This window comes from Crocuta crocuta, unplaced genomic scaffold (assembly GCF_008692635.1).
Source record: "Crocuta crocuta isolate KB4526 unplaced genomic scaffold, BGI_CrCroc_1.0 scaffold286, whole genome shotgun sequence".
Classification (NCBI taxonomy): Eukaryota; Metazoa; Chordata; class Mammalia; order Carnivora; family Hyaenidae; genus Crocuta; species Crocuta crocuta.
This window is the reverse complement of record NW_027530979.1, coordinates 1,055,751-1,066,268: the sequence shown is the minus strand read 5'-3', so window position 1 is coordinate 1,066,268 and position 10,518 is coordinate 1,055,751. Positions and strand designations below refer to the sequence as shown.

The 10,518-nt window shown below is 37.8% G+C and overlaps 1 long non-coding RNA gene across 1 annotated transcript in view; it reads left to right on the top strand.

Annotated features, from left to right (window-relative positions):
- Positions 1–9,971, top strand: part of LOC144236522 (uncharacterized) — a 48,581-nt gene extending 38,610 nt beyond the window's left edge. The window contains exon 3 of the long non-coding RNA XR_013336586.1: positions 9,555–9,971. This is a non-coding gene — a long non-coding RNA (uncharacterized LOC144236522). The remainder of the gene's footprint in view (positions 1–9,554) is intronic.
- The last annotated feature ends 547 nt before the right edge of the window (positions 9,972–10,518 follow it).

Below are 10,518 nucleotides of genomic sequence, written 5' to 3'. Positions count from 1 at the left end.
TTTTTTTTGACAAGAAGCCCTGTGTAATTCTTATCCTTGTTTCTTTCTTTTTTTTTAAAATAGTTTATTGTCAAGTTGGTTTCCAGGTAACACCCATTGCTCATCCCCACAAGTGCTCTCCTCCATGCCCATCACCCACCTCTTACCCTTGTTTCTCTAAAGTTAAGGTGTTTTTCTCCTATGGCTTCTTTAGAGATTTTCTCTTTGCCTTTGAGATTTTCTCTTTGCCTTATCTGCAGTTTGAATATTGTATGTCTAGGTGTAGATTTTTTGGTATCTCCTGTTGTGTGGTGATCTCTGGGCTTCCTGGATCTGTGATTTGGTGTCTGCTTTTAATTTTGGAAAATTCTTAGCCATTGTTACTTCCATATTTCTTCTGCTTCTATTTCTACCGCTTCTGGTATTCCCATTATGCATATATTTATACCTTCCTGTAGTTGTCCCACAGTTCTTGGGTATTCAGTTTCTCCCTTTTCCATCCCTTTTCTCCTTGCATTTTAGTTTGGGAGGTTACTGTTAACATAGCTTCAAGATCACTGATTCCTTCCTTGTCTGTGTTCAATTTTTCAATGAGCCCAGCAAAGGCATTTTTTATTTCTGTTATGGTGGATTTCTAACATTTCCTTTTGATTTGTTCTTAGAGTTTCTAGCTGTCTACTTACATTATGTATCTCTTCTTGTGTTATACCATTATATCTCTTGACATTTTATCTTATTTTTTTAATTTTAAGAGTGAGCGTGAGAGAGAGGCAGAGGGAGAATCTTGAGCAGAGCCCATGCCCTACTTTGAGATCATGATCTGAGCTGAAATCAAGAAAGGGATGCTCAACTGACTGAGCCACCTAGGCACCCCAATCATAGTTATGTTACACTGCAGGTCTGATAATGCCAAAATCTGTGACATATCTGAGTCCGGTTTCGATGTCTCTTCAGATTATGTTTTTTCTTGTATTTTCAAAATGCCTTACAATATTTTTTTGCATTTTACCATGACTTGCATTTTTTTTGTCATTGAAAACTGGACATGATATAGTAGATGATAGGGGCTGAGAGAGAGAGGCCTTTTAGTGCAAGGTTTTATGTCTATCTGGCTAGAAGTTAGCCATGTTTAGTGTTTGCTTTAGCTGTAAGTAACAGAAGCTTTAGTTTCCTCCAGTGTCCTCGTTTTTGTCTCTTTTCTTCTTTTTGGCTTTCCTTAGAGACTCCTTTTTAAATACTGCCTAGTCTTTGCATTTCCTTCAGCTATAATCCATGGTTATTATAAAGAAGCTTGGTGTACCTGGGTGGCTCAGTCAGCTGAGCAACCAACTCTTGATTTTAGCCTGGGTTATAATCTCATAGATTGTGGGTTCGAGCCCAAGTCGGGCTCTGCTCTGACAATGCAGAACCTGCTTGGGACTCTCTCTCTCTCTCTCTGTCCCTCCCCCACTCCACTCATACTTTCTCTCTCTCAAGATAAATAGAACATTTAAAATAAAAAAAGAAGCCTGATTGATATGGTGGTAAGATATAGGAGGAGGGGAAGCATTTTATATTTCTTTTATTTTTATTTTTACTTTTTTGAGAGAGAGAGAGAGAGAGCGAGAGCACATGAGTAGAGAGAGAAAGAATTCCAAGCAAGCTCCACACTCAGTGTGGAGTCCAATGTGGGGCTCAGTCTCATGACCATGAGATCATGACTTGAAATCAAAACTTGGCCGCTCAGCTGGCTGAGCCAGCTGGGTGCCCCAGCATTCTGTGTTTCTATGATCAGATCTCGGGTTTTTAGTGGGCCTGTGCCTCTGGGGTATGACTTACATGGTATTTTTCAGCTTCCTCTACCTTCCCCTACCTTACATGAGACAGGAAGCCTAGAGGGAGCTAGAGTTGGGCAATTTCCCTTATCCAGTTCTGATAAAGCTCTAATGAAATCTTTTCCCTACCAGGTAGGATGTTGTCTTAGCAGGATTCTAACTGCTTCAGCATACCTGCTATGGCATCTTTCCTTCAGAGAACAATGTCTGATAGTTCAAGCCAGAGGGATCTAACATTGCAGAGATAAACTGAGCTTGTTCTAACCCTGAGTCAAGGTGAAATCCGAATCCTGTGCCTGTCAGCTTGCCTTTGTTGTTTAAGAGAANTAGAGAGGTCAAATATTAAAAAAAAAAAAAAAAAAAGAAAAGAAAACAAAGCAAAAAACCCCTCCTTGAACACTAAATATATTTTATCTATTCTACTTAATTTTTTTATCCCTAATTTTTAAAAAATGTTTTATTTCCTTTTGAGACAGAGAGAGACAGAGTGTGAGTGGAGTAGGGGCAGAGAGAGAAGGAGACACAGAATCTCAAGCAGGCTCCAGCCTGAGGCAGGGGCTCAAACCCACGAACTGTGAGATCATGACCTGAGCTGAAGTCAGTCACTTAACCGACTGAGCCACCCAGGCACCCCATCCCTAATTTTTAAATATCACAAAATGTAAAGTACACACTTAAACTCTACTGCTACTATACTAAGCATATGATGACAAATTTATTATAACCATATATACAAAATGCACTTGAAACTTGAATGGATAACTTTGAGTTTATAACTTTAGATAACATGAGAAAGTAGATCAGAATAATAGACTTTGTGTTAAAAATAATATCTAAAAATGGGTCTTAAAATAATGTAAAAAATCTTCTTAGTGTTTTCCTAAATTTATTTTTTAAATTGAAGTATAGTTGACCCACAATGTCACATTATTTTCATGTGTACAACATAGTGATTGGACAACTTTATACATTATGCTGTGCTTACTACAAGTGTAGCTACCATCTGTCACTATACAGCACTATTACAGTGCCATTGACTATATTCCCTATACTTTAACATACCTTTCATCCCCGTGACTTACTCATTCCATAATTGGAAGCCCGTACTTCCCACTTCATTTCACCCATTTTGCCCATCTCCCCACCCCTACCCCTGGCAACCATCAGTTTGTTCTCTATATTTATGTGTCAGTTTCAATTTATTTGTTATGTGTTTTTGATTCTATATATAAGTGAAATCATATGGTATTTGTCTTTCTCTATCTAACCTTTTCACTTATCATAGTACTCTCTAGGCCCATATTGTTGCAAAGGACAAGATCTCATTCTTTTTTATGAGTGAGTAATATTCCAGTGTGTGTGTGTGTGTGTGTGTGTGTGTGCGCGCGCGCACGTGCCTGTGTTTATCTCACACTTTCTAAATCCATTCATCTTTTGATGGACATTTAGTGTCATTCCATAGTCTCACTATTGTAAATAATGCTGCAGTAAACATAGGGGTGCATATATTGTTCTGAATTAATGGTTTTGGATTTTTGGCTAAATACTAGTGGAATTACTAGATTGTATAGTTTTTAAAAAAATATAATTTATCGTCAAGTTGGCTAATATACAGTGTGTAAAGTGTGCTCTTGGTTTTGGGGGTAGATTCCCATGATTCATTACTTACAATACCCAGTACTCATCCCAACAAGTGGCCTCCTCAATGCCCATCACCCATTTTCCCCTCTCCCCCTCCATCAACCCTGTTTGTTCTCTGTATTTAACAGTCTTTTATGGTTTGCCTCCTTCCCTCTCTGTTTGTAACTATTTTTTCTCCTTCCCTTCCCCCATGGTCTTCTGTTAAGTTTCCTAAGTTCCACATATGAGTGAAAAACATATGATATCTGTCTTCCTCTGACTGACTTATTTCATTTAGCATAATACACTCCAGTTCCATCCACACTGCTGCAAATGGCAGATTTCATTATTTTTCATTGCCTAGTAGTATTCCATTGTATACGTAAACCACATCTTCTTTATCCATTCATCAATTTAGGCTCTTTCCATAATTTGGCTATTGTTGAAAGCACTGCTATGAACATTGGGGTACATGTTCCTCTATGTATAGCTTTTAAAAAATGTTTTATTGATTTTTGAGAGAGTACAAGTGGGGGAGGGGCAGAGAGAGAGAGAGACCAGAAGATCTGAAGTGGGCTCTGTGTTGACAGCAGTGAGCTCAATGTGGGGCTTGAACTAATGGACCATGGGATCATGACCTGAGCTGAAATTGGACGCTCAACCATCTGAACCACCCAGGCACCCCAGGAATTGTATTGTATTTTCATGTTTAAGTTTTTGAGGAACTTTCATACTGTTTTCCATAGTGGTTGCACCAATTTACATGCCCACCAACAGTGCATGAGAGTTCTCTTTTCTTCATTTTCTTACCAACACATGTTATGTCTTTTTTTTTTTTTTTTCTACTAGTGATTCTGGTAGATGTAAGGTGATACCTTTAAAAAATTTTTTTTAACTTTTATTTATTTTTGAGAGACAGAGAGAGACAGAGCATGAATAGAGGAAGGGCAGAGATAGTGGGAGACAGAGAATATGAAGCAGGCTCCAGTCTCTGGGCTCTCAGCACAGAGCTCAATGCTCAAACTCACAAACTGTGAGATCACGACCTGAGCTGAAGTTGGACGCTTAAGACTGAGCCCCTCAGGTGCCCCAGATGTGAGGTGATATATATATATATATATATATTTTTTTTTTGTAAGGTGATATCTTACTGTGGTTTTGATTTGCATTTCCCTGATAGTTATATTCTACTTATTCTTAGTGAATTAAAGTTTTATGTGAAAGAGGAAACATGAACATAGACAGTTTCACAAACTCGGATGCCTTCTGATGACAGACAAGTGACTTAAAGGCATGAGGCCCCAAGGAATAATACTCTGAGGGACCTGTTAAATGTGTGTTTCACTTAAAGACATTCAATTCAAAGTTTTGAAAAGCACCTTGTGGGCTATAGCCCACAGTCTGTGAGTTTGGGATTTTGGAACTAACATGATGCTATCAAATTAGGTACATGATCATAAGTATTACTTGAAATCAGGTTAAAACTAGAATCCCAGAGCTATCCCCAGAACTTCTAAGCCAGAATATTCAGGAAAAGGTTCTGGGAATCTATTTGTCTGTCTGTCCATCTATCTGTCTGTCTATCTATCTATCTATCTATCTAATTTACTATCCAGATGATACTTTTGCTTGAGAAATCTTGGGATGCTTTGAAATACAATGCATAGCCTTGTGCTCTATATCCAAGTACAAAAGTAATGGATTAGGGAAGGGTAGAGGTTGAATGATGGGCTGACCCTTCATGAGTGTTAAGAGATGGCAGTGAGGTCAGAGATGTAGTGTTAAGAGATGGCAGTGAGGTCAGGGACGTAGATGCTAAGAATACCTTGAAGGCAGTCAAGGAGAGTGATTAAGGCTCTTGTGAGATGCATGTGAGCCAGTAGGTTTGCTTATATTTCCACTGCCACAGGGACTGGTTTGAGATGTTAGAACACATCTACTCAAAACACATGAGTAGATGTGTTTTGTCCCTTTAGGATACATGCTTGGGAAATAGAGGCTTCTGCTGATAGACCAACTTATTTTTTGAATGCCTCTGTTGTCATAAGGTCTATTTGCCATTTTTCTGGATAAAAAGATTCCAGAAGCTGTCTATTTTTATTTTTCATTTATAAAGGTCATTGGCAATAGATCACTTAATCTGCCAACTTTCAAAGGCAAAATAAAATTCCATCATGAAAAATCGATGGCTTTCTCTGTGCCTCACTGAAATGTCATGTAGGTGTTAAGAGAAAGATTAAAAATGTCCCTACTACAACCTGGCATATCAAAGGTAGGACAGTTGTCAAGCTATAATCACATGTTACTTTGTTGCAGAAAAATAAAGAAGGCTCATGATACATGGAAGGGAAAATTAAACAAATGGAGTATGGTAAATAAATACAGTAAAAATATTCACTTTATAGATCCATAGGTAAAATACATAAATACAGATACCAGCTGATCAAGCTTTGAAAAGTTCAACNCAGAAAAATAAAGAAGGCTCATGATACATGGAAGGGAAAATTAAACAAATAGAGTATGGTAAATAAATACAGTAAAAACATTCACTTTATAGATCCATAGGTAAAATAAATACAGATACCAGCTGATCAAGCTTTGAAAAGTTCAATATTTTGTTTTGATAACAGCATAATTTTTGGATAGTGGGAATAGACAGAACTGGGGAAGGGTAGAGGCTGAATGATGGGCTGACTTGGGACAAGTGTTAAGAGATGACAGCGAGGTCAGTGATGTAGTATTAATAGTGACTGGTAATCCTGTTCATAACAGTATAATTATTAATAATGCTACACAGGCATTTATTCATTACAAAAGCTATTGCTATTGAGAGCTAAATATATGTCAGCTACTATTCTAGCAGATACCACTATGGTATTTCTCTCTCTCTCTCTCTCTCTCTCTCCTACAGCAACCATCAGGGTAGGTTTTGTTATCATCATTTTGAGAAGAACTGTGAGTCGGAAGGGCAGAGCTAGGGTTTCCAACAGTCAGTCTGACCCCAAAGCTCCTATTTTTAACCAACTGACTGCCGAAATCAGCAAGTAATTTATTAATTGTCTACTAGGAGCAAGGTATTATGCAAGGTATCAAAGTAGAAAATAAGGGCCTAGGAATATGAGTATGAATGATGATGAATAACAACTAGAAGTGGCATACAAAAGCCACGCAGGCAGTAAAGACTATACATGACAGAAGAAATCAGTGGAAGGACTTATCACTGAGGAATAAGGACAGACCTCATTGATCCATCCTGGAGGGAAACACAGGATTTAGACGAGTAAACAGACAAGAGGGGTGAGTGGGGCTGTGATGCAGTTTTTGAGGATTAACTTGACTTCAGTGAGATAATAGATTTTTCCTGGAGCAGGTGAGTGGGGAGATACGTGAAGGAGTTTATTCCTACAGCTTCCTTCCTATATCCATATCATGTACTAATGATGATCTAGAAGAGTGAAAATGAAAAGAAAGGTTGTGGAAACATAAAATTATAAGCCTGGCATACTTTACCTCAGGCTTGTCAAAAACATGTGCTGGAGCAGAAATTACTATCCTTAGTTAATGGCTATAATTGAAGAATTTTGGAGAAGTAGGGACTGTGGACACAGGTTGGATACAGGTGGTTTGGGAGAACAGGCATGCAGCTGGCCATTACTTATTGTTAGATCAGAACAACATTAGTGAGTGTTTGAACACCTGTCACTAAAAAATTTAAATTTGTATTTATTTTTATCCTATCACTATAAAGTTATAATCTCTCTAAGACTCTTTGCTAGTCAGGGGAAAGAGTTTTCTTGCAACACAGAAAAATTTTAAATAGTTCTCTATTGACATAAAACCTTTAGACTGGGATGTTTGTTATAAGAAACAACATTTACAAGAACATTGTTATATAAAATTGTAATCATTTAAGGTTGTAAGCTATATTGGGTTTTATCCCCCAACTTTGGTATTTATTGATTTACTAGAGAATTAGTTGTTTTTTTAAAAAATGTTTATTTTCGAGAGGTAGAGAGACAAAGTATGAGTGGAGGAGGGTCAGAAAGAGAGGGAGACACAGAATCCGAAGCAGGCTCCAGGCTCTGAGCTGTCAGCACAGAGCCCGATACAGGGCACAAACTCACAAACCACAAGATCATGATCTGAGCTGAAGTTGGATGCTTAACTGACTGAGCCACCCAGGCACCCTGACTTAGCTGTGGTTTAACTTTGATAAGCTAGATAAAACCTCTGCAAAAATTTTCTTAAAAATAGGCAAATAGCTGAAGGTATACATTCTCCTTGAAAGCAAATTTACAAGTAAAATACAGTTTCTTACAGATTGACTTTTAACCACAACCTAGAATTTGTTGTTGGAGTGGAAAAGATTTACCGAAGACCTAGGGAGGGTAACTGACTGTGTGGTTTACTGACGGTAAGCAGAACATATTCTGAGTTTCTGTGCGTGGTGACACATTCCCAAGATCTTTCTTTATCCATGCATTCAAGGCAAAATGTCCTGTGTAGGGGCTCAGGTTCTTGTCCTGACTGTTCATCTTATCAATGTGAATAAATCTTTGGATAAAACTTTTTGAAATCATGTAATATCTTGAAAAGGTTTTTGAGGTCTGATGAAGTTCTAAATGCTGTAGTTCTTAGATTTTTTCATTTTCTGGGGACCAGTAGAATATATTTGAAGGGTGGTTGTTTGGGGTTTGAGAGCAGCCCAGTGTCATGAAACTGAGTGGAAGGATCTGGCACTTAGAATAAGAGCATGATTCTGTTACCATGCCTAATTGCTTTCAAATATATCTGACAGTTCAAAGAAAGGCATTAATTGGTTCTCAAGACTCTTAGCAAAATCTGATTGCTTAGGCAACAATACTATTAGTTGCTAGTTATTTTAAACCAAGGTAGGTAAAAAGATGCCTTTGGATAATGTAGTATTATCATTTTATCAAACTTAAAACATTCTTTTTTGGTATTATGTTTACCAAACTGAACATTTAATGCTCAACCCAAAACACATTTAGACTTGGTTTCAATAATTTTCAGGCCCATCTGTGTCTCAGAGATTATTTAATACTATATTTCATTTAATGTTCATTTATATGGTCTGTTTTTGCCATGCTTTGTTCTAAATTGATTCAGAAGAGTTACTCTTTAAATACTTTTACCTCCTCTGCCAGCTTGTCCCTTTGTAGGTTCATTAGATGGCACTGGACTGGTAAAAATAAAGGTCTTATTCTGTTAAGCGGTTATCCTATTGTTAGAAGATCAAAGCAGACTAGTCAATTTTCAGACCAACCAGTTAAATATTGTGTATAAATGGGCAATATGATAGCGATTGGTGAGTTATAAAACTAAGGAATAATTTACTTGGTTGAAGTTTCTTTACTTGTAAAAAGTAAAGTATTTATAAATATATAAAATATTACAGTATTTCATTTTATAGTATTTATTTGCAAATTAATAAAATATAAGGAGTAATGGATAAGCATGAGCAATGAAGATAAATATGGTCTGTATTATTTGGGGTTCAGTCAGGGAAATAGAAAGCACTAGGTATTTCAAGCAGAGAGGAATCAATGCAGGGAGTTGGTTGATAACTTCTTGGAAGGATGGAGGACAAATCAGAAAAGAGTGTGTAACCTAGACATCAGGGGCCACCCCCTGCTACTGCCAGTGCGGCTGCTGCTATCGGAACCCTGCTGTTGCTGCTTCCAGAGGCTCTTACTACACTAGGAGTTACAAAGTGGTGAGACGTTCTCAGGGAGCAGCCAAAGACCCATAGGTGAGGTGTGTGCAGAGAGGGTAGAATACCCTGAAGATGGACTCGGGGATGATGGCTCTGCATTTCTCATAGATGAGAGGTAATGAAAGAGATAGACTCAATGATGACTGAGACATGATACATTTTTACAGAAAACTGTTGAGTCGAGGACATTGTAGCCTACCTCAAGAATTTGGGGAATTAATTTGTTTTGATCCTATAATCAGGATGTTCTTTTTCTCCAGCACAGGGTAGTTATATTTCCTTTAGTTACAACATGTAAGGCCTCTCACATGCCCAAAGCCTAAACTTTTCTTGGAGTTTCTCTTTATAATTCAAAGCATAACTTACTGGTTTATGAATTAGTCCTTGTTATTTATCTGCTGCAGCTGTTCAGGAAAGAAGGAACTCTGACACATCCTCGGGGACCAACACATCCTCAGAGTCCACAAACCTGATGAGGCAGTTCTGTCACCTGCGCCCTTCTGCCTCCAGCACTCTTTTCCTGTGGAAATCTTTCCTTCCTGCACTATCCTGTTCCTGTTTTATCCTATATTGGTCCTGAAAAATGGGCAGACACCACACATCCCTGGTCGCACTGCAGTAGAACTGAATTTAGTACATTGACATCAGAAAGAAATGCTGTGAAACTGAATCCTTGTTTTCTAATTTTTGAGGGGTGGCTGGCAGATGGCTCTATGTAGAATGAAGGAATCAACCATTTCAACTGGTTTGATTAAATAGTTAAGCCAAATAACAACTTGTCTACGTTCTCCTTTGCTAAATTGACCAGATGTTTAACAGAACTGAGCAATTAATTAAATAAAAATGACTATTTCAGCACTTCATTCTACCCTTGTTTGTTATTTGAAATGTATTTTTATTATTGCCAGTGAATTACTGAGCACTGGTTTGGAAATAATTTGCTTTGTATGACAAGATAACCACCAGAGCTTAATATTTTTACAAAGATTTATCCAAGATATAAGGACTAGCTTTCAGTACAGGTCATTGACACTTATGTTTTCTTTATACCCGTCACTTAATCAGTTACTTTTAATCAACTTCTAAATCCAATATTCTCCCAGCATTTGTCCTTTGTAATGTCTCTGTCTTCCCCCTACTTTTGCTTGGCTTTACTCTTATTTCAATTGGGTGACTGCAGTGCCTATCTTTGAATATTTAGGTCTGTTCTTCATCATTCTGGTGGTGGAGGAACAGGACTTAGGGTCTACCGTTATAGAAAATAGAAACTACCATATTCTCATGACTCCCAATTAAGACTCTTTTTTGTGTGTGTGCCGTTAGTGGGGTTGGTTGTAGCCTTGAAGGTCTCCGGAAGTTGAGGGAAAA